The sequence below is a fragment of the Varanus komodoensis genome, unplaced genomic scaffold (genome assembly GCF_004798865.1).
Source record: "Varanus komodoensis strain SLA01 unplaced genomic scaffold, ASM479886v1 scaffold38, whole genome shotgun sequence".
In the NCBI taxonomy this organism is placed as follows: domain Eukaryota; kingdom Metazoa; phylum Chordata; class Lepidosauria; order Squamata; family Varanidae; genus Varanus; species Varanus komodoensis.
The window spans coordinates 3620720-3643065 of NW_025335909.1; the positions used below are offsets into that span (position 1 = coordinate 3620720).

At 45.0% G+C, this 22346-nt stretch overlaps 1 protein-coding gene across 1 annotated transcript in view; it reads left to right on the plus strand.

The window, feature by feature from the left end:
- GALNT9 (polypeptide N-acetylgalactosaminyltransferase 9) overlaps positions 1–22346 on the plus strand; it is a 236812-nt gene that overhangs the window by 197365 nt on the left and 17101 nt on the right. The window contains exons 13-18 of the transcript XR_006415730.1: positions 6875–6952; positions 9452–9588; positions 10256–10400; positions 15309–15403; positions 18379–18446; positions 18592–18637. The gene's annotated coding sequence lies outside the window, so the exon portion shown is untranslated. The remainder of the gene's footprint in view (positions 1–6874; positions 6953–9451; positions 9589–10255; positions 10401–15308; positions 15404–18378; positions 18447–18591; positions 18638–22346) is intronic.

Genomic DNA, 22346 nt, shown 5'->3' on the forward strand with positions numbered 1-22346 from the left:
CAGGACAAGAGGGAAACTGGGTTAAAGAAATCTTGTGATCTGCAGGTCTTTCTTCTTCTTCTTCTTTTCAGGCCTCAAAGAACTGGAAAGATGAATCCTCTATTTTTCCCATCTCTGCATCTTATTTTAATGATAGAACAGTTCCCATTCTGCTATGCAAAACACAATTGCCTTATGGAGCAATGATACAGATTTCACCTGGTTATCAGGCCCCCGAGAAGGAGCTGACGATCTTACTTCACTCTGAAGCTGAAGCACAATTGCGGAGCTGCTTGTTGGATGAAAGGCACACCTTGTCTCTTGGCAGCAGAGAATTCAAAGAGAACCTGGATAACAAGAATGCGAGATGCTGCGGCAGTGCATTTCAAAGTAAGCTTGGCAACAGCATGGCAGTTGTGCCACGTGACCTTTCACTTGTTTGTTTGTTTGTTTGTTTGTTTTTACAGAATTTTGGGGAACTTGCATATGTTCACCTAAGCAACCTCAATTCCGCGGGAGCAACCTGAGCAGAAAAGTGCATGAAAGAAAGTGAGGTTTCGATGGTCACGGTAGTTTGTGTAAGAAGAATGTCAGTGGCTCTGCAAACTTAGGAAGGAATGAGGTGTACCGACCAGGGTGCTTCTCCTATCAGCCTTAGTGGGCCAGTGAGTACCACTTCCCAAGATGGTCTTAAACAAATATAAAGCTGCTAGACCAGTGTGCCCTAGTGTGCTAGCACCTTAATGTACAGTCAGTGTGATGCAGTGGTGAAAGAGTTGGACTGAGATGCAAGAATTCCTGGTTCTGGTCTTTACCTGGCCATGGAACTTTCCAGATGGCTTCCAGCCAATCAGACTCTCAGCCTAGCTCACCTCTCAGGGCTGCTGTGAGGATAACACGGCTGTGAGGACCACCATGTAATCTGCCTCACAAGAGGAAAAAGTGGATGTAAATGCAAATAAGTAATCAAACAGACCCACATAGTGTGGAAATGACAGGGTGAGAACTTTACGATCACTCCATGGGACCTTTCAGCAATGGAGACGGCCTGCTTATGGAAGTTTTTCTTCTAAACTCCAGAACAAAACCAACTCTGAAGAACTCGTGCGTCAGTTTTCCACGGTGCTGGATGCCAGCCCGAAAGCTCTCCCCGCATCCATTGTACACAATTGATCGAGATGCCTGTGAATGAGCAGCGACATCCTGCAGTGTTGTACAATCCCAACAAAATGTCGATCGCTAATTGCCTGCATGAGTTTCTGTACATACCCAGGACAAATATATATAAATTTTACAGTGCAAGCATATCTATATCCTCACCAGCCGAGAGAATTATGTCTTTCGATCTGTCCCAGCATTGACCTCTCTCAGGCTTACCGGCTCCAAGCTGCACAAATGCTTGTACAGTCTTATGCCTTGTTTGCAAACAGAAATTTCCACCAACAGAGATGCTTCTTAAAGAGCTTTCCAAAGAGTATTGACAGAGCAAAGGCAAGTTCTAAATCTCAAATCTCTCTACTACGCTGTGAGCCCACTTTTCTTTTTCACTCTTCAAGATGAACCCTGATGATCCTGCCAACAAAATCAATACTATTTTTAAAAAGAAAGAAAAAGGGGGGCATCCAAATCATTGGTGATGCCCCATAGGCCTTCAGTAATGAAAGAGACCTGGCTGGCTTTATCTAGGCATTTTCCACACTGTTGTACAAACCAGTCTGGATTTTATTAGATTCTTCACATGATACTATAAAACTCTGCCAGTTTGTTCCGCCCCTCAAATGCTCTTAACTACTGGAAGTCAGCAGAGCATTGATGGATTGAGGGTTAAACCCCCACTGCTCCTAACCGCACAGTACTTAATATGGTACCATCGGACAGAAACCACAAAATCTCTGGCAAGATGTATGTGTAGCAGGAGTATTTACCAGTGCCAGGCTCCATTCTGGATCCGTATGATGAATTATTATTTCAGTTCCCAGCATTTTTCCTGGGAAGTAGGTGAGGTCCCCAGGGCTCTCTGTCCTGTAGCCAATGAGGGCCGCCAGGGTTCTTATTTTACGTTTTCATCTGTAAGCCTAAGTGTTGGAGGGTGTGCAGGAGGCTACTCCGTTTCTTTTGCACAGAAATCTGCATGTATTTTGTGTCTCTTTTTCCGTTTTGGATTCATGCAGTCACTGACGAAGCAGGTGCTTATTCAGTCATGGCATGCATTATTCATCCTTACAGCTGGTTACAAATCCTAACAAAGCAGCTTACAAGCAACTGAAAAATAATGGAGTCATAATAATCGGTACGAACAAGGGAAAACTCATTGGGATCTTTGCCACAGGGCAGCTGGTGGTAAGGGAGGCCAGTGACTCCTCCGTCAGTCCATGGTGATGGATTTCAGCACCATGGGTAGCTCCTATTCAGCTCAGAATAAAAGCTGCAATGGATAAGAAGCCCCTCTGGCATAGGATTCACCAGTCTGGTTGGAAGAAATGGCAGGGGAATGGGGGGCCAGCTGGAGTAGGCCCCGGGAACTTATGTTCCTGCCTCTCTCCTGTGGGATTCCAATCATTTCAGAAATGCATGTAATTTCTTTGTGCACTCGTCATGTGTGTACATGTTGCTTTCCAAAAGACCAAAATCAGTCTCCTTTGCAAAGGAACCTAATTTAAATACACTTTGGGAGAAAGCAAGAGATGCTGTGGGAAACATTTCATGTTGGACCAAAGCTGTGGATGTGGGGCCCACCCCATGCCCTTCCTCCCACCACCAAGATGGTGCCTGAGGTGGACTTTGACCTGGGACTGAAGCCAGCTCTGCAAACATGGGTGATCTCTTCTCTTGCAATGCCACCTCTGGTACATTTGGCTGGAGTGAATTGTCATGACAACTGAGCATTTGTTGCTCTGCTGTGTGTGTGCATGTGTTGGGGTGGAAGAATACGTCATTAAACTTTCAAGGTTAATTCAGCTTGAAGAGTCAGATTAAAGCAAAGAATTTCCTTTTATTCATTTCTTGAATGGGCGGAGCAAATGTAACGATTTGCATTTCAGTAGCAGTCACAAACACCTTCAGAAATGGTCATTCAGTGAGAGAGCAGAAGAAGGTTAGAGGCTACATTGAGGTGTGTGCAGGAGACCTGATCTGGATCAGTGCCCTGACATGGAAGGAGGGGAGGATTTTAACTCTTTCCCCCACACAGTGGTCCTAAGTTAGATGTTCTGCAAAGACGCTTCCAGCACGACTGCAACTCTGGGATGCCTTGTTGTCCCCTGGCCACTAAGCTTTACTTGCAGCTGCATGGGCAGAAATATGAGGATACCCAACCAGAGGCAACTGAAAGCCTATGATTTGTCTCTAACACCACACTCCTTTCAACCTCTACTCAGAAGTGAATTCCATGGAGAAACTACAGCTCCCAAGAAACACCTCTGCTATGGTCAGCCACTCAGCCAGTGCATGCTAACTCCATCTTCCCCAGGACCAAGAGAAAGAACTTTCCCCTTCATCATCAGAGGCAAGTCTCGGCTAAAGGCCAGGTCATTTGGATGCTGGAACTGGAATGCGGATGACCTGGCTTAGTTGATCTCAAGGTCAAATTTAGCAAAATTGTCCAGATACCTAAACACTTGGTGAGGGATCTCCTAGAACTCATCACAGAACTGGGGATCAGCCATTACCCGACAGTCAGGAGACCCCAAAGATCTTCTGGGATCTCCATCAAAGCAGGGGGAGAAGGACCAAAGGAGACACACCCAGCTGAGAAAGGAAGACAATGGTCTTTGTATTTCAGCACAGGAGCAGGTCTTCCAGGAAGTAGGGGAGTGTGAGGCAGGATCAGGGCCTGAGTGACCCTGCAAGTGCCTGCAGAACCAGGAGCGCCCTTGCAGGCTCTTGCAGGGAGCAAGTGAAGAGCAACCATGCAGTGCAGCTGGAGGTCCTGAAGAGCAGCATAGAAGGCTTTCCAGCGCTGCTCTTCTCTGTTCTCCGGCACACTCCAGCCTGCTCCTGCTTGCTCTGGTTAGTCCTTGCCTCGTTCCTGTTTGATCCTGCAAGCCCTGGTCTGCTCTGGCCTTGCTCTTGTGTGTTCTTGCTTGCTCCAGTTGTTCCTGCCCTACTCCAGCCCCCTCTTGTCTGGAGCACCTTTCTGTGACTGCTTCCGTAGCATCAGACATCTGGACTGTGCTTTCTCCCCCCACCCCCCTGTATAATAGGACTGCCTGCTACCCTGACCCTGAATGGCTGACGATGCCACCAGCCTCTGGCCGCACTAAGCTGCAGGACCTGGCTTCACACCAGCATCCTGGCCCAGCATTCTGCCTGTCCCAACTGCCGCCCAGGTCCCAGCCCTTGCAGGCACAAGGGGAGTCTGCCCTTGGGTTTCTCGGGTGCAGGCACCCAGGAGTAGCTTTCCTCACACCAAGAAGACAAAGCCCTGTTGCCAGGAGAACTTTCCTTAGCAGTTCTTCAAGGAACCGGATAGGCAGCTTGCCCAGGTCTAGACCTGCTGTGAAGTATTTTTCCCCTTTTCTTGTCTTCCGTCCATTAATAGTATGCCCTTCCTTTTCTTTGCCATCAATTTGCCCATTTAAACTGCTTCATGTTTTATGCTCTGAATAAGGCCAACCTTTCCCCATTCTGTGCTTTGCCCTAAATCACTGCAATGTATATAGATATACATATTTATCATCTTCCCTAAACCCAGACTATATGCTTTAGAAGTAAAGGGGGGAAGGCTTAGAAAGGGGTGCACCATGTTATTGGCCGTGCTTACACTAATTTGACTACCAGTACAGAACTTGCTGATTGAAAACTGGTTTCCAATACAAGAGATGCTGTGGAGATTTTTGGCCAGTCATTCATAAGGGATCAAGATCAGTTGAGGACCACGGAGACTGGGTGTGTTTTACTCTCAATGGGAGAAGCTAACACCAGTTTCTGGACTGTTGCTACAGGCCTCATGCCCAAAGTTGGGATGAAACAGGTCCTGTACACCCACAAAAATGCAGAACGATGGAATTCGAGCTCACATTAAAGAACCCTCTTCTAAGCTAACATAGGCAAGTCCATCATTTTCCAAGTAAATCCCAAATTGACTTAGGATAAGTTTGTCCATCACTATTTGTACACCAGGCAGAAATTCAGCAGGTGAAGCTTTTCCTACCTTGCTGTGATATCAGCTAGCTGTTATTGGCACAAAAATGCATGTTGGTAAATCCTGTAGGCAGATCTTTCTGCATCAGAGTATCACCATGTTTTACCTCCTAGATTTCTGCTTGCCATATTTTAGGGGCTGGTGAGAATTTCATTCAATTTGTGTATTTATTTTGATGGAAACTTCCTGAAATCCTCACATTTCTTCAAAAATGGGATGAGAAGCATTTGAGGAGAGGACTGTTGTTGTTTTAATGAAAGTGTTGGAAAGCAAAACTAGCAAGCTTCTCTCTTCTCATTGCTTGCATGTTACATGCGCAGGAGCACAGCTGGGAGGGAAATCTGGCAACCTGGGCTGAAAATTCTGTCCTATCAGGCTTCTGGCAGCCTTGCTCTCAGCTTGAAATCTCTTCCTTCTTTGTAATCACAAGTCCTGCACATGTTAAACCTCTCCTTTGCTCTCCGCTCCTTTCTTTCCCCGCTCTCTATGTTACTAGTCCCTGTAGAGCTAACTCCAATTAATAGAAAGGCATCTTTATCTAGGCATTATCATAATACAAAGGCTCAAGGGGAACACAATTCCTTCATGCTTTTTGCTGATTTAAAGCTCACAGTTCCCCCAGGGGGGCCCTGGCTGGAAAAGAAAATGGTGGGATAAAAGGGCAGTGTAGCATTTTATCTGAATGGGGGCCTCACACTTGGTGGAGTACAATGCAGCTTGTTAAATTCGGAGCGCTTATGAACGCCTCATTGTGATTAAGATCCTGCAATAGGACTCTTATTTAACACACACACGCATGGACAACCCACTTGGATGAAAGCTCCGTACCGCATGTTTAACTGATCCTCCAGAAGAATCTCTGGGAAATTTAGAGTAGGCAAGCTGCAAAACTGAAGAGTAAAGGGGTGGAAAAGAGATGCGTTTATCTCCATTGCTGCTGGCTGAGATAGTCCCCACAAACCAGCTTTGGGGGTGTTCATTTATATTCATGTATTTGCTTTGTATCCCACCTTTCTACCCAAAAGGGGCATTTAAGGTAGCTTACCGAACCAAATAGGTTTGCACTATATTGTTTCAATCAATGTAATGAAAAGGAACAATTGTGTGTGTGAAGGGGGGGATTAAAAGCACTGAGTACACCAAGTTAAACACCCTTTTAAGTAGAGCTGGTTTTGCTTGCTAGCAGAAGGAACCAAGCCAAACCTCCCTTAGCAGTGAGTTCTGGAGACCAGGAATGGTCCACCAACAGGCTCTCTCTTAGGTTGTCACCAAATGCACTTCAGAAAGTGGCAGCAGTCTCAAACAGAGCCTCTTCAAAAGAACTCAGAACTGGGCGGTTGTATGGGAGAAGGAAGTCTTTCAACTAGGCTGGTCAGGTAGTCATAATCAGGTCAGCACAAAGGGTAGGCATGTGTGGAAATTTGCCAGGGGGCCCAGATCCAAGCAGGGGAACAGGACCAGTGTATAAGTTATCCAAGCTGGAATTCTGCTCACTGCTCAACACTGATCTGCAGTAGTTCTGCAGGGTCACAGATGTGAGTTTGTCCCAGCCGTATCTGGAGATGCGGAGATCAAACTGGGCAATGTACTTTACCCATGCTACCTACCGCCCTTCCCTTTGCTCCCCTCTAAAACCAAGACATCAACAAATGATGAGCCAGAAACAAAAATTTAGCCAACTTTTCCCAAGAATCTCATCACAATCTGGGTTACATGGGTAGATAAATTGCATCTCCAGTGCCTCCTTTACAGGTTTGGGACTGGGACCTGAGTCTGGCACACTGGAGGAGTTAAGAGTTTTGGGGATTTGCAAATGGAGCCGCTTAAACTGTAAGTAATGATAATTGATGATTCATTATCAGCAATTAACATTTGGCAAACAGGTGTTCAAAGCCATATAAAATGAGAAATGGGAGCAGAGAGATGTTGCCTAGATTCTGAAGTGGCTGGCAACGGAGGTTCGCTGAGCATCGAGAGTCATCAGCTTTTATGGTATGATGAAGTCTTCTCCTGTTTGTTCTTGTGGTGGTGGCTTCCTACCTTTTCCTCTAAGGCAGGGGAACTGACCCAAGATCTCCCCGGTGCTGCCGCAGCCAGGCAGTGGTGACCAGTGATATTGCAAGTACTGCAACTCACCCCTGCAGCCACTCTACCTCCCTGCTTCCCAATTCAGGCCCAGCAAATCAGATTTTCTCCATTAGGAGTGGGCCTTCTGTAAAGCCAATGGGCCGTAATTGCCCATTCGAGACCAAGCCTCTGCCAAAGTCTTTATGTGGCCCCAGGGAGCAATTCCGGATTGCATTGGATCATTTTTATTGTTTTAATGCATAATGCAAAAATAATGCATGTGCTATTTTTAAAAATATTGTAAGCTATGCAAAGGCGCCATTAGGGGTAGGAGGCAGCATAGAAATGCAAAAATAAGTAACATATAAGGTCACTGGAAAATAGATTTCACAACACCTTCCAAATGTTTTGGACTACAAATCCCCCCATTCCTGACGACTGGCTTTGAGGCTTGAGGCTTGTGGGAGTTGATGTCCAAACTCTCTGGAGTGAAGCAGGTTAGGAAGGGCAGCTCAAGGCAATGGTTCATTCATTGTTGGGCCATGACCCATTTCTGAGTTATTAACCCAGGCTCCGGTGACCACGCAGGCTCAGCCACCTCTCTTGGAAAAGAAGTTCAGAGTCTGCATTTTGACTGACTTTTGGGAACTCAAAAGGGGTTCCTATTTCAGAAGTCTTTGGGATGCTGATACTGAGTTTAGATTTTGACTGGCCACACTAAACTCCTTTTTAAAGTTTCATTGGTCACCATATTGACTCATAGCTATCCAAAGTATATAGAAACCAGACATCAGGGAAAGCACAGCAACCCAACAGAATAAATAAAAGAATGCCAAAGATACTTTAATAAAAGATAAAATTCTAATAGCTGAATAACCTTGCAGCCTATTCATCATATGTTAGCATTTGCAAAGAGAGAAGATTATGTTTCAGAAGGTCTATTCATCAGAAGGAAAATATACATACGGAAGATTCATGAAGACCATATATTGTGAAAAGGTGTTATGTCTAGCATCAAACTGGAGATAAATTTCATATATCTGGGGAATATTTTGCTTTTCTCCAGGGAATTCAGCATGGGAAAGAATGGAAACTGTTTTCAAGACACCTTCAATGGTGGCATCTTTTGACTTGCATTTCCATGTCTCTGTGTTGTACACCCCATGAAGTTCTGGTCTGGTCTGGTCCCACATTAGATGTCTGAGGGATAAAACTTGGCAGAAGAAGCTGGCCCAAGAGACACAGAAGCTGTATTACACCATGCTTGCTTTTCCTTCCTCTTGGTTTCTTTCCCTTCGTGATTGGTTCACAAACCCAAGCCCCTGTCCTGATCAGTTTGTTTCCTTGTGTCTCCATAAGTGGGATCCAGGAAAGCTGGAATTCTGGATAATGATGTCCTAATATTCAACTTCTCTCAGAGTATAGAGACCGTGTTGATTGCTGGAAGAACCTAAGGAAGACGTGCAGAACAACCTGGCCTGAGGCCAAATCTGACTTTCTGAAGATCCAAATCCAGCCCACTGGGATCTCCAGAAGCCACCTGCTTTCTACCAGCCACTGATTGGCTGGTGCTTTCCCAAATGTTGCACTATTTCCCCCCATTTAGCGAGGTTGGTTTAGTGGTGCTGGCACTAACAGCATTCCACTACACTATGCTGTGGGAGGGTCAGCCCTACCTCTTTAGCTTTCAGCCCCACCCACCAGAATGTAGCCCCCAGCCCAGAATTTCTCCAACATAAAATGCAGACTTTTGGCTGGAAGGGGTATGTACCCCCATCTACAGCCAGGCACCCTTTGGGTGGAATTAAGGAACCATTTGAGTGGAGTCATGCCTGCTACTTTGGACAAAACTTTTGACCAAGTAGTTTTCTTGGTCTTGAATTTTAAAGACAATGGGACTTGGTGAAGAGTAAAGGACTCGGCCTCTTCAAATTCAGATTAATGAGGGTTAACATCCTTCTCAGTCTTGGGCACTGGGTCAAGCAGTAAGCTGATCAATATCTTTCCAAAGCTAATTAGTTGTGACAATCCACTGTAGCTTTGCATATAGTGCAGTACAGGAAGAAGAGAAGGATGGACAGCTAGGACCAACACATGGAAACCGAATCTTGTGCTGCAGTTGGCTGTCAATGGTTACCCCAACATCAGAGGCTTGGGGCACCTGTTCCTGGGGAACATGGGTGAGGTGGTGGTGCTACACTCATGTCATGCTTGCAAGTTTCCCTTGGCAAACTTATGCTGCAGATTTACCTCCTTGTGTAGTTTCCAGCTTCCTTGGAGGCAGGGATTAAGACGTAATAAAGAAAAGCTTCGTTGTGAGCCGCAGTGTTGAATTTTGCTATGGAAGTGACATTTATTGTGATGCAGTTTGATCGTGCTCTTTCTTCGAGGAACTAAAAGTAAGTAACATTTGAGTCCACCCATCCACACTTGCTTTTTCTCTTCCTGAAATATGGAACGTTCACTTGGAACTTAAAATTCAACCGGCCAGCATCAGTGGTGGCCATGGGTGGGCAATTCCCCACCCCCCCGATTTATATCCTGCCTTTCCCCTGCAAAGACTCAAGGCAGCTTACATCATTCTCCTCCATCTTATCCCCAGGCCCAGGCTCCCCACTCCAGAAGGGGTCCACAGGCAAGAGCCTTCCGGACATTCCCCTCCTGTTCACCATGGCAGACTGAGGCAGGCACAGAGGCCACCTGGTCACATGTTTCCACACTAAGATGAGATGGAGTGTGCTTCTATAGAAAGCATGATGATTATTTCCCAGTAGCCTCTCTGTGTATCAATAACCACAGGCAAATTTATGCAAACCATGTGCTCTTCCATTGGTGGAGCAAGTGCCTACCCTACGCTAGCCCAGCACCACTGGAGGCTGCTGTAAGCAAATTTTACAACAGCCACCTTGCCTCTTACTCTGGATTCCAGGGTGAATCTGGATTTTATGTGCACTATTTGGATTGTGTTTATTTATTGTATGTAAGCCATCCCGAGGCTCAAGCGAATGGGATGGCATACAGAAATTCTAAATAAATAATATAAAAAAATAAATGTTTTGGTTGCAGCAACGCCTGGAGTTGATCCAGAACTTTCTTCACACTGAACATCAGACCTGGATGTTTTTCAGTGCACAAGATAGCAGCAGGTCAGCTAGTTTCATGCTGGTACAGCACTCTAGATGCATCCACCTTACTGCATACGTTTCACCAGGTAAGTTAAAGGTACTCAGCAAAACAATGTGGAGAAATCTATTTGGGGATAATAAAAGACAATGCAGAACTCATCAGGCATGTATTAAGACACTAAAAGTTAAAGCTAAAGCTAACTAAAACTCTGCCCTGGCCAGGGATGGAAAATGCTCTTGAGTCAGAGCAAAAGTATTAGGATTTCAAAGAAGGATAGACTTTAAAGGCCATTCCCTGGGTCATGACACTGCTCCTAGCATTTGTGAAAGCCATAAATAAAATTCTAATCAGAGCTAAAGCTGTGGGTGCAGAGTGGCCTATTGGATGCAACTTTTTTCAGTTAAGGTTAGAAATTAAGGTGATTGCTAAGGACAGCTAATTGGACTGCCAAGCTTGTTTCCTGTTTGAGAAACTTTAGATATGCAAATCAGGGCATTCCTACCCAAGCCACGTAAGGCCAATTAAAGCTTTTACTTGAAAGTGGTGAACAACCCTAGGCCTCAGCAGGGAGATTTGATTTTTTTAAATATGTTTTATTTTATTTGCAGGCTCCTAGAGGGCAACCAAATGGGGAGTTAATCATTATTAGTGTGAGTCTCGCTACCTTCATTGCATCCCTGCACCCAAACTTAACTTAAGAGCTCCAGATCTCATCCCACCATTCACTACAGAAGCGACTGGTCTCTGCCAAGCTGTTCTTCAAAGCTTGCTGGTCTCTGAGACACATTCTAGTGATGGTCCCTGACAGAAGGTCCCACCCAGAATGAAACTACCCATGTGCCACACTCATTGGCTAGATCCTCTTCGTGGCGCCTCCTCGGAGGAAATGTGACAGGGCTGGTGGGGAGGACCTTCTCAATGGTGCCCCCCAGCTCTGGAAGCAACCTTTTCCATGCCAGGTGAAGACCTTCCTCTACTCCCAGGTCCTTGGTAGCTTATGATAAGTTTTTAATCAGGATACGGGACATGGTTTGGCCATTCTGCTCCCGTCCGTGCACATCTTCTCTAGCTATATGATTTCAGCTAAGCAGTTTTAAATAGCATGCATAATAGTACATTTTTAAGGTTCTCCAGTACTGTGGCCTTCCCAGACGGGTTGGGCTATGGGGCACAATGGAGATGCAATAGTTGGAATGAAAAAATAATATAATATAATATAACAATAATCCATTCCTGCTATATCCATGGAGGGGATAATGTTAGCAGCCTGACTGCTGCATTTGGAGCCCAATTGTAGCTTCAGGTGGTCTTTCCAAAGTAGCCCCACAGAGGATCCTAGTGCATGTATACTCACTCTAGTGCTGCAGGGAAACTGAGGCAGTTTTGCATACGACTCCTCAGCCTCTCCATTTTGTCCTCTCCAGTTCGGCAGAGAGTGAATAACTGGCCCAAAGTCACCCAGCTGCTTCTCAGGAACCAGGATCTTCCAGGGCCTCCCTACCCCACAATGATCTTTAATGTTGGCAAGCTGGGTCAAAGACAGATTCGTCCCACCCTCTATTCATTGACAAGAGCTTTGCTTAGCTGGGCCAAGGGGCCCTGAGCCTAAATGAAAATTAATCCATTCAGCCACAGCGATCTGGTGCCACAGCTTGTGGCAGGGTGGAGGTGATGGAATAAAATAAAGCCAGGATTGAAATAAAATAATGCAGGGCAAGACTGGATGAAACCTCGACTAGGATGGATGAGGTTGATTTATATTCCAGGTCTTGTTTCTGGAGGGGGCAGGAAGGAAATGGCTGAAGCCAAGGGGTCCCAAAACTTGCCCTCCAGTGGATCCCAAGTAATGCGCAGGAGTGCAAACATGTGAAACTGAAATCACGAGGGAGAGAAGAAATGGGGCAAAGGGAAGTTCAGGGATGTTGCTGATGGAAGCATGTATCAACAGTGCATAGTTGAATATTTAGCTGTTTCTTCAGTGGTGCTAGGCTTGGGATGTGTGTAGAGGAAACCAGCATCTGTTGTGCACCTCCGAGCACTCGCGAGGGGCCTCTCCTAGGCCCAATAACCAATAGACATGATGAGGAGCTCAGTGTGGGTGGTTCCCAGTCTCCTATAGTGACGTGAAACATAGCCACAGATGTTAGTTATTAGTACACTGCATTTTCCATGCCAGGTGAAGACCTTCCTCTGCTCGCCTTATCTTCAAATAGCCTTGAAAGGTGGGCTAGGCTGAGTGTGACTGGTCCACATCACCCCATAAGCTTCATGCCTGAGTGGGAACTAGAGCCCAGATCTCCCAGCTCCCCAGTCCAACGCTCCAACCACCACACGAGGATTATGAAAGAATTTGTATTGGGGTTAGGAATCTGGTAGATTTCCTGGGCTGGGCTCCCTGGACTTCAGTCCACTTTGTCATGGCCCCTAGTCCAAGTTCTTGGCAAGTGTGTCAGGTGCAGTGCAGTCCTCCCAAGGAATCAAAGCCCATGGGCTATGCCACCCATGGCCCCCTTCCATGCGAGGTGCGGCAGCCATTTGTGCTGCTGCACCTGAGAGGGAAGGAAGGAATCTCTCTCTCTCTCTCTCTCTCAATCACACACACAAACTCCCTCCCTCCCTCCCTCCCTCCCTCTCTCTCTCATGTTACCAGCCTGCAAGTTCTCCAAATCTGCGTGATTCAGAAAAAGCCCATCCACTGCAGCACAGAAATCAAATAAAGAATCCAAAGGTCAGGTATACAGAAATCTGAACTCGCTTGGATCCACAGCAATTTTCTCTGACCTCCCCGGTGAACACACAGCATCGTTCCATCAAAACACCAATTACATTAACAAGGAAATACATGACAATAAAAGCACTCGTTGCCAATAAAACCGGGCGCTCTGCAGTGTGCTGCGTTATCACAGCAGGGTCACACTTGAGCTAGCACCTATGTGAAGAGATGGCGCTGAGGAAGCATCCAAGCGTCAGAACTGTTTCTGCCTGTCTATTGATGGTGGGAAATGAATTTTAGACGTGGGAGGTGCTTCAACACTGGCTCTCCCTTGGCAAGCCCTTCTGAGACAAGTCGGGGGGTCATGGGGCACCCTCATATGGATCAGGGTGCCCCCTGATGGATCAGCCCAAGGGTACATCTGGTCCAACCTTCTGCTCATGCAGCGGCCAACCAGTTGCCCCAGGGAAGCCGACACGTAAAACATGAGTGTGCCCTCGTGAGTGCTTCCTCTTGGGATTGCCGAGATCTGGCAGCGGGCATGTAAGGGGCCCTAACAGGGCATGATCCAGAGTTATTTGGGGCTTTCTGTGTCAACAGCAATGCCTTAAATAGGACCCGGTTGCTTGCTGTTCGCGGGTGGCTGAGCTTGGAGGTACATCATGATGGATGAGATCTTTGGCCTTTGATCTGCCGGAGCAGATTGGCAAGGCATCCTTGGTTTCAATGGCAGCATTGTTCTGAGCTAGCCACTGAAACACAGAATTGAGATAAAGCGCTCTGAAAGACAGTAATAGAGCCCTCTCCTCTGTTCCCTCCCTTTCCATTTATTCTAGGGGTGACTTTGCCCCAAGATAGCTTTCTCCTCATCTCCATCTTTCCTCCCCTCTTCTTTCTCGCTCTTTTGCAAAGCAAACGTCTTCCCAGCAAGACGGAATTGTTAAAAGAAAAAAAAATGGATTCTAAAGGCACAAAACTTGCCAGTGACAAATCAGAAATGTGTGCCCAATATTAATGCGGAAAGAGGGCTGAGTGTGTGAAGCAGGAGTTATCTGAGAGGAGATGAATAGCAGAATATGCAGAGTTCTGAAAAAGAAAGTATAAAGAGGACTTAATGTATTTTTTTTCTGTGGGGTTGGAGGGCTCCCCCCCCCACTTCTGTTCAGAATGGTTATTGAAAATGGAAAAGCAAGAATGGTAATTAAAAAAAGAAAGAAATTACATTTCATAGAAAAGCAGGCAACTCAAATTGTTTAAAAATCAGGGCAGAGGAAATTAAAAAGAAGATTGTATGCAGTGTTCCAATCCATTCTTTCTTTAATAAGAATAAAGTAAGACAAAAGGCAAAAAGTTATAAATATTGAAGGAAAGGGCAAGTGGAATTGAAAATATTAAAAGTGAAGAATCTTATCTTTCCAGATGAATGACTGGCAGTTGTTTATACTCTTCAGAGGAAAAATACTGTGAAATTGTGTTGTATTTTTATTTATTTAAAATCTTTCTAGCTGGCTCCTCAGGCCGCTTAGGGTGGAGTCCTGCGGATTGCATGCTCCCTGCTTGGAAACCCCAGAACTGGAATGCCTTTGAGACTCTTGGCCTTGCTAGGCTGAACCTGACAGAGCAGGAGTCGCAGAGGCACTTTTCCTTCTGATCTTCTGCCTTGTTGCTAGATGTGTTTTCAGCCCATTCCGTGAAGGTGCTTTGGAGGGGAAAGGAAGGAAGGTGAAAGAGGCTCAGTATAATTCATATCCTGGCCTCCCTGGACTCTTTCCCATCCCTCCACCAAAACCCCCTCTTTCCTCCATCTCCGAGGTTGCTTTTCCAATCTCAGAGGGCAGCTGGTGTGGCTCTCTCCACACTGGTCACAAGGGAGCAGGAGAAGGTGGATTGGTTAGGACTTCACTTTCAGAGTTTGGAACAGTGTCTGTGACCTTGGAAAGGGTTTTATGGGCCGTCCTATGGTTTCCAGGATGCTCACCCAGGGGCCATGGACAACTCTTTTACAATGTTAATTAAAAAGTAGCAAATGCCGATGATAAAATGTGACCAAATATCAAGACTTCCATGCCACTAAACTGCATCAGCTGAAGCAGATGCCAGTCCAGGAAAGCACAGAGTTTACTCAATGTGTAACTTGTGCAATGGAAGATCAGTTGACTGGAGGGGCTTGAGATGAGGCTGAAGCTACTGACATCCCCAGAACTCCATTTGGGGGTTGCACAAATCCAAGTCCAGTCTGGCCTTCCTGGGATCTAAGTACTATCCATCTGAATTCCACAGGTGGCTTTTCTCTTGGCCTTTGAAAATTGAGAAGAACTACACAGAAACTGCCAAACAGCAGCAGAGCATGGAGGCTGGACTGGGACTCCACTCAGGTAGGATTTGGCCTCCATTTCTGAGACTCTGAGGCCCCGTACTGAAAGAGGCTAAGGCAGGTGGGAATTTTGGTGCAACATAGCCCTGTTGCCTCTACATTTTTCTTCCATCCAACATGGTTTCTTGGATTTCCTGATTCCCAGCTTGCATTCAGATCTACAGATTTCAGATGCTAATTCAATGGACCAGGTCCAGCTCTGTCCCTATCATCTGGTCTAACCTTTGGTCAAAGCATGAAGCCTGGTTCTTCTGCTTCAGGTGCTACCTCTGAGCTTCCTTGGCTGCAGGATGGTCCCAAAACCAATTCTGCTGGAGTAGCAACACTCTTTCCACACTAGGCTATCGTATTTATTGATGGACATGTCTCTCCAAAGGTCTTTCATGTTTGCATAGGTAGGGGGGAAGATGTAGAAAAACATAATGGTTGTAGCACATAGCTTTGCTCTCCAGAAGTTATGTCATATTGACCAGTGGCCAGTTAATTCCATTGCCTGAAGTATCACAACTGAGTCCGACTATACATTTAAGTTGAGTCTATTGATCACACACCCTGCAATATTGGCAAAAATGATGGCAATTAGATAGAGGCAGTGTTTTCGATTGAATTATAATGAAGATCAAACAGGTGGAGACCTTGGGAATGAAATCACACTAATAAGCTAGTGCCACTAACTAGAGAGGTGATTAATTATGATAGAGGAGGAAGGGGAGAAACCTAATTCAAATCATCCTTCAAGGTCTTTAGAACATATCCAGAATTCTTTTCTGCAGGACTTGACTTACCATTGGCTTGCTGCTGATGCTGAGCCCCTGGAATTCACAGTTTCCATTCTACATAGACATTGCATTAAAGCAAAGATCAGCAATCCAGTGACCTCCAGATGTTTTGGACAACAATGTTAATTATCCCTGGCTATTGGCAGTGTTGAATTTTGGAGTTCAAAACACCAGGTTGCCTCTCCCTGCATTAAAACAGCAGATCACAAATGGTATAGTCCTACCCTGAATGATTTCCTGCCAAACCTGTGCTATAGGCAGCCATCCACTGGGTCAGACGTGGGCACTGACAAAGCCACCAGTTACCTAACTATTAAAAGAATGCCTGGTGCAAAGTGCCGCCTGTCTACTTTCCACTGACAGCAACTCTCCTCCTCGGAGCGCTAAGCGTGAGATGTTTTCCTTTAGTGGATGAGCCAGTCAGGGATAGTTGCCAGGGCCACTGGGAAAGAAACAAGCTGTCAGAGCTGGGCTCCTCCTTCATGCCTTCAAAGCCACAGCCCTCTTCCTTGTAAAGCGCCCTTTATCGGAATCTCGTATTGTCTCATCTCTTGAAGGCCCTTTTGTGGCAGCCATGGGCCTGGTCGCTAGACGGCTTTCCCACTGGGCAGGGAGAGGTTGAGTCCTCATGCAGGGGATACCAGGCAGCAGAGCTGGAGCAACGTATTAGAGAGCAGAGACATTCCTGCTGCCTCTTGGGTCCTGCACCCCCTAGATGACCAGCTCAGCTATGGTGGAGGATGCTCTCCCATCACCTGTACTGAAGTAAGATTTTAAGTGCCACTCTGGTCAACTTGGGTGCGAAAATGGCATGGAGAACATTGCATAACCGTTCACTAAAGCAGCAAAATGTCTTGGGCTGGCTTTGCAGCTCACCTCCCTTGCCTACCTGCAATGGAAAGGTATAAAATTGTGTGGTGTACCTAGGAGACCTTGGACAATGCCCTTCAGCCTTCGCGGAGGTCCTTGGGATAAGGCACACAAGGGGAAGTGCAAAGCTAGCCACTTTTTGCTAAGGTCTCTTTTGACTCAAGGAATAATGGACACACTGAGAAAGTCGACCTCTCAGCACATAGCGAAGAGATGATAAAACAAGCCATGTGCGAGGCACAATAGAAGAGATAGTGGAAAGGAATAGAGGGAAAGCTAGAACGGAAGAGAGTTGAATACCAAATGAGGTATCATTAAAGACTGGTTATTTGAGACTGAGTGGATCAGAGCATAGAAGTTAATTATCAGAACTGGAGCAAGTCAGAACAATAATGGGAGAAAGACATTCAAGGTAAGTGAAAAAGACTGGAGAGGTGCATCATGGGATGGGATGTGCTAAGAACATACTGTGATTGCTGAGCTGAAATTTAGGATTGAGCTGAAGATCATAGGATTGATGGGCTTTCTTTCCCTATTACTCTGCTTAGAAATTCAAAGCAATATATTACTTATTGTACGGGGGCATGTGCTTTTTAATTGATCAGATGGAAATGAGATAATTAATTAATGGGTGAATTTTAGAGAAACCTTATAGTTCATAGGGGACTCTTATAAATTGATTATATGGAAATAAGAATTACTGTTGAACGTAAATTGTAAGGGCTCCTGAAGAAATAATTAACTAATTAATGACTTGAGTGATGGTGGCAAAGACTGGGAGACTGCATATGGAATTGATAAGGGATTTGATTATGAAATAAAAGAATACTACAAATTGTATTAAGGTAGAATAGCCTATTGATCATACAGACACTGGAAATAACAGGTAAAGGAAATTAAGTTCTTGCTAAGAATTTTGAGCACATTTTCCCACAAAACTTAACCTGTTTGAACTGAGATTGAATTAAAAAATTAAAAGGACAGAAGGGATTTGGCAACAAGGGTTTAACAATACCAGGACCATAAGTGGAAATTACTTTTGGAACTTTGAAGAAAAGAATGAAGGAGTTATATAAAAGGAACTAATTGTGTATTCCACTGTAAATTCAGCTATGATGGAGTAATCCCATTGAATTAAATGGAACTGCTGACTAGATCAAGATGCTGAGGCTGGCACTTGAAGATTGCCACACTTATTTCAGAGTCACCCCCACCCCCACCCCCTTGACTTGCCTCACATAAATTTGCCTTAGGAATCATGTCTAGCACTGTAAAACATCAACGGATTGTTACTTGTTCGTCTCACATTTTGATATTTTGCATGAAGGAGGGTGGACCAGTTGGCAACATCTGATGCTCCAAGCAACTGACCTGAAATAGAAGGATGCCAAGAAGGTACGATTTCCTTTTCTCCTTTTAGAAAAGAGAATACTTTAGAATCGCCTTCTTATCATTAAGCCAGTTCCCTAATGGGCAGCATTTTAACTTTCCTCGATTCTTTTGTTATCGACTTCTGTAATTCTCTTCTTTTGTACTACAGGGCCAGCTTAACCAGTCAACTTTAACATAATAAAGCCTTTCTGTTGGTAAGCTTTTATCCTGATCTGCTTGGAAGGAGGGGGAAAAGAATGGTCAAAACACTAGTTATAGCAAAATAAGAGACTACCAGCTGTAGAAGAGTGCAGAAATTATTTTATAGAGAAGCTTAACTGTCTCTGTTATGAAGAAGCATAGATTTCTGAAGTTTAGGACCAAAAAGAGCACATTAAATAGCAAATAGAGTGTGACGTTTAAATTAATTTTCAGATATAAGTAGGAAATTGTTATCATTAGAAATACTGAGCATGGCGGTGCATTTTATGGAAATACCTTGATAAGAAGAATGAGCTTTGGGAGAAGAAGGAGGGGAGCTGGAAAAATTCTGGATGAGAAGAAGAGGCAACAAGAGAAAAGAGGGCACGCATAGCCAAGAAGAGAGGGTAGAATGAAGCAGAATTCTGTACATTACAGGCAGTATTCTCTATTCATTCTCCTGCTCTCTTTGACAATAATGGATAAACCGTTTTACAGTGCTAGATGGAGCTGGTCTGAATGATCCTTCCAAATGTGAGAAGTGCGGCTAAGCTGAAGCTATGGGTTGCTTTAATGAAAATAATGTGAAAGCCCCCATAAAACATTATTTCCAGTCCTTCATAGTGGAGGCAGAAACCATTGCCCTCTCTCATATTTGGCTTTGTCATGCCCTCACTCTTATTTGGCTTTGTCAGGTCATCATGCCATTTCACAATATAAATATACTGTCTGCATGTTCCCTGCTTGCTTGAAGCAATGAACATAGATGTCTGCAGCTCAGCTCTCAGCTCAGCTCTCAAAATGGGGCCTGATAGATGAGAGCTCAAGGTTAGTCTGGCATAAGAGCTGGTGCTCCAAGCACACTGCCTTGTTGAAGACAATGAACAAGAGTAATGGCAAATTTATTTATTTTTTGGGGATATTTCTAACCCGTCCAATCACTACGCATCTCTGGACAGTTTACAAACAAAATTCAATAAATACAACAGTATAAAATATCCTATAAGACCCTAAACAATAATAAGACTAATAACCCACGACTGAAGTAAAACATAATTAAAATCTTTTAAACATGAAAATGCTGGGTAAATAAAAAGGTCTTGACCTGGCACCGGAAAGCATAAAATGTTGGCACCAACCAAATACTCTTGGCTCCCCTACGATCGCATTTTCTCCTGGCACGTCCACAATAGTCAGGCTAGAGATACAACAGTCAATCCAGGATGGATGTGGGTTAGGGTTAGCTGGATTTGCATTTTCATAAGCCAACAAACCACGAATGAGGGTCAGGAGAAAGAGAGCAGGGCTGAGGGGAAAGAATCGTGGCCATCCAGAAATCTCAGAGGGGGCCAGTGGAAATGTAGCCTGTTTCTGCACCACTGCTAGAAGGGAAAAAGTGAATCCTTCCAGGGAGGGAGGCTGGTCTTTCACTGCAGTAACCCATGTCTTCTGTCTTCCTTGCAGGGTTTTGAGGTATATTAAGGGATAGAGAGATATCTATAAGGAGTAGTAGAACCGTTCCACTCCAATAACAGGGTCTTTTTTTCTTTTTAAAAAAGAGGGCAAGAGATTACATTTTAAAAGCACACTCAAGACTATTAAGCAAAAGTATTACAACTCACTTTCTAAACTGAAATGGAATGTTTAAATAGCAAGCGATTATTTTGACTGCATCCATCTCTGTGCATTGACACACTAATGTTGCTTTAGGGGTATGCCTGTCAATTATTTTGGGAAAAGTGATTCTGCCTTCCACGAGGAACAAAACTCTAATAAAGACTATTTATAGCACAGCATAATTTCCGTCTCTAATAGTGGCCACATTAGACATATGCGCCCTGCTCTTACTGTAACTAAGCAAAACATTTCCGAAAACAATTACAATTCATTTTTTAGATGCGCTGGCAATTAACTTTTAAAAAGACAGTCCATTATTATTTTAGCAGAAGTGAGAAACGATTCTTCTTTCAAGAGTGCCCCCTCCTTCCCCTTACCACCACTATCCACAAAAAGACAAAGGTCTAATCCTGCTCTCAGTTTAACAATGCTACTGTGAAATAGCAGTGCTTGAAAGTACAGGGTCTAAACTCAAATGGCCCATTCACAGTTTCCAACATATTCTCAGGCAGTGGGTTTCTGTGATGGGGATCCTTGTCTCAGGAACTTCATATCTAGGAAATTAAAGTTGAGGGAGCTTCCCTCCCCTGCCAAAGTCATTGTCTGTTGTCATTCCAACAGGGCGTTGTTGGAGCAGGTGGAATGAACTAAAAGCCATGCTTCCGTGGCTGCCATTGTTTTCATTTCCAGCCACGATCAGGGAATAATGCGATGCCGTGTACGGATGTCGCATTTTTGTTCAGGAGGGTGGAAATGGAAGACTCTACCAATAGCCAACACTGTGCATGAGTAGCATCATGCTAATCATGTGGTCGGAAAAGAGACTATGCCCCAGCAAGAATACAAACGCAGTACGTTCTGGAAAGCTGCAAAAAATCAATTAAAATCTCCATGCTTTTAAAAGTAAAGAATGACGTGGGAATGGGATGGAGCAGGCTTATGAGTGAATTCATGCAAGCAAATCGAACATGGACCTGATAGGCCTTGATTTAGCCAGATCTGTTGCAGTGAATGGATCGGATCCAGCATTGGTCCCATAGACACACACGTAGTCCGGACAAAGGTTGTTTTCACTGGGTCAACGCTACTGAAGACTAAAATTATTTATTAGCTATTACACCTCTCCACTGCCCAATAGCCAAAGCTCTCTGGATGGTTTCTAGCCATTACATCCACAAAATACAAGAGGATAAAATTCAATATAGACTTCCTAAAGTTTAAAGCTGCCGTATAAAGCAGTGGTGGTGAACCTATGGCACGCGTGCCACAGCGGGCATGCAGAGCCCTCTCTGTCGGCACGCGAGCCAAGTCGCCCCAGCATCACCCCAGCAGCCGAGCATCGGATAACAGCGCACACAGGGGCCATGCGCATGCTGGAAAAGGAGTAGTGGTGCCAGGCGATGACATCACAAGCCGTAATTCATTAGCCGCAATTCATCCAAGCTTCCACATGGCTGGTCAGTGCACTGCCAAGGCTATATATACCCAGTATATTTGCTTGGACTGGCTGTTTTCAGGTTTTATTGCAGCACCGGCACTTTGCGATAAATAAGCGGGTTTTGGGTTGCACTTTGGGCACTCAGTCTCTAAAAGTTTCACCATCACTGGGTTGGGGTAGAAAAACGAGGTGTCCTGGCATGGTTTTCATGGTTGCAGCGCATTCAGAATGGGAAGCAATGATGAGATGTGCAGAAAAAGCTACTCGGGGAAGGCTTTTTCAAAATCGCATGATTTTCAATGGAACTTCTGCCCATATTAGGGTTAGGGATTTGCACCAGGGTAGGGTTAGAGTTAGCAAAACGAGGTGTCCTGGCATGGTTTTGATGGTTGGAATGCGATTAGAATGGGAAGAAATGATGAGCTGTGCAGAAAAAGCTACTCGAGGAAGGCTTTTTCAAAATCGCATGATTTTCAATGGAACATCTGCCCATATTAGGGTTAGGGATTTGCACCAGGGTAGGGTTAGGGTTAGGAAAACGAGGTGTCCTGGCATGGTTTTGATGGTTGGAACGCGCTTAGAATGGGAAGAACTGATGAGATGTGCAGAAAAAGCTACTCGGGGAAGGCTTTTTCAAAATCGCATTATTTTCAATGGAACTTCTGCCC